This window comes from Pinus tabuliformis, chromosome 3_1 (assembly GCF_031772625.1).
Source record: "Pinus tabuliformis cultivar Carrire ecotype Pingquan chromosome 3_1, CPIR1, whole genome shotgun sequence".
NCBI lineage: Eukaryota > Viridiplantae > Streptophyta > Pinopsida > Pinales > Pinaceae > Pinus > Pinus tabuliformis.
Genome location: NC_142301.1, coordinates 696748354 through 696750383, shown reverse-complemented (window position 1 = coordinate 696750383; position 2030 = coordinate 696748354).

Below are 2030 nucleotides of genomic sequence, written 5' to 3'. Positions count from 1 at the left end.
CTAGCTCAACCAAGGAGCTCCAACATGCAAGAATCACTCCAAAAAAGTCTCCAAGGAAAGGCATCCTCTTATGCTCTTCTTCACCAAAGATACCATAAGGTTTTTATCACAAAACCTGTATCTCAAACTTTCATGGGATAAACCCTAAACCCATACTTCCAAGATACTCCAAGAATACCAAAAACCCTCGCAACTACAAGAGAGAGAAATCAAGTACAAGTGAAAATGAGAGAGAGAAAACTAATGCACACCCTTATATGAGAGGTGAGGGAGGCCAACAATACAGTGTTGGCCTAAGTCCTTACAAGCAACCTACCATGAGCACTTATATGCCAACATAAGTGAAGTGCTCCAATCCAAAGTACATGTGTCATGCCCCAAGGCAAGGTCAAACTATTACACAATAAGGGTTCCAAGATGATGTAGCTACACAAGGTATGTCCACATCTCTCAGCGACATGCCTCCATGAACTCCATCAATCCTCCTAAGCAATGTACTCCACTGGTTTAGCTACACTCTGCAATAACATTGTTGCAACCTAGGCATCCCCAAGCCAACTACAAGCCTTGAAACAAGAATCCAAGCTATCCCATGTTATCTAGGGTTTAATGCCCTCCTCCAAGATGCACAACACTCCTCCACCCAAGTACCATGCTCTCCAAGAAAGTGAACTCTCGATGTGAAAAAATAAGGGAAGAATACCAAGCCTACACATAACTCCAAGCAAGCTATCTCCACTATGCAAATCCATCACAGACCATGTCCCATAGGCCAAGCTATCTCAAACCATTTAGGAATGGTTGAACATACACCATGTACCCCAAATCTCATGAAACATACCAAACATGGTGTAAACACTTTTGAAATGATCCAAAAAACTAACACTTTAGTGGTAACAAATGGCATCTATGCATAGTCAAAGAAGGAACCATGGCAGATTTTGAGGAGCACTCCACCAAGAGAAGGCTTTATGAATTTTAAATTATATTTTATGAGGGGTTCTATATACTTCTGAGCATATCTGAAGGAAAGTTTCTAGGACATTCCTTAAAATAAATTATTATAAGAAAATACGAAGGAATCTCTAGCGGTTCCTAAATAATATTTTATCTAAAGTTTCTAGAACCACTCTTCCCTAGTGTTACACCTCATATGGCATGAGGTTCCAACTGTGATTTCATCACAACAAGTTGGTTTTTGTTGATTTTTTGTGTAGCATCGAGAGGTATTCTCACATGCCAAAAGGCCTCTCAAGTCAGCCTAGGAACTTATGAAAACTAAAATTAATATTGCTATATTTTTTGGTCTTCATGTAGGCCCCAAGTGTCAAGTCGCTCCACAAATGAATCGTTGTGACTCTTGGTCAAAACCCACTCATTTGACAAATATAAATACATAAAGAGACTACCTCATTTCGAACACACACAACAACACAATATCTTCTGAAGCAACCACAGAAAGGAACATATTAGAGGACGAATTGACCAAGTTTGACCATATCTAAACTTTGACTAGAGTTGACCATTGGCCTAATCTTTGATCGAGTTGACTGGTTATACTTGACTGAGATTTCAAGGTTGACTTTGACCGTAGTTACAAGATGAATTTGACCATAGAAAAGAGACCGAGTTTGACCGCATTAAAGGATAATTTGACTACGGGTTTGACAGCATGGGTCAACCACAGGTTTGAGTTGACCACAAGGTCAACCGTAGCTCAGAAGTTGATCGCAGGAGATAGGTTGACCAGGATGAAAGCTGACACAAAGTAATTATTTTTGGGTTTTGACCAATGTTGACTAAGCTAGAACCTTGACCAGGTTTAACTGGTATCTTGGACTTGGAATTTAGCACAAATTTCTAGAATATTTTTGAATTGTAAATATTTTGAAGAACAATTTCTCTTTAGAAAAAACGTTGTTGGGTTTTCCCAAGGTAAATTTTGTTCTCTCTATTGTGCATGGTTGTCTCTTTATGATCTTATTGTTTTCATTGTATTATTGTTGAGACTTTCTGTGTATAATTGCTTA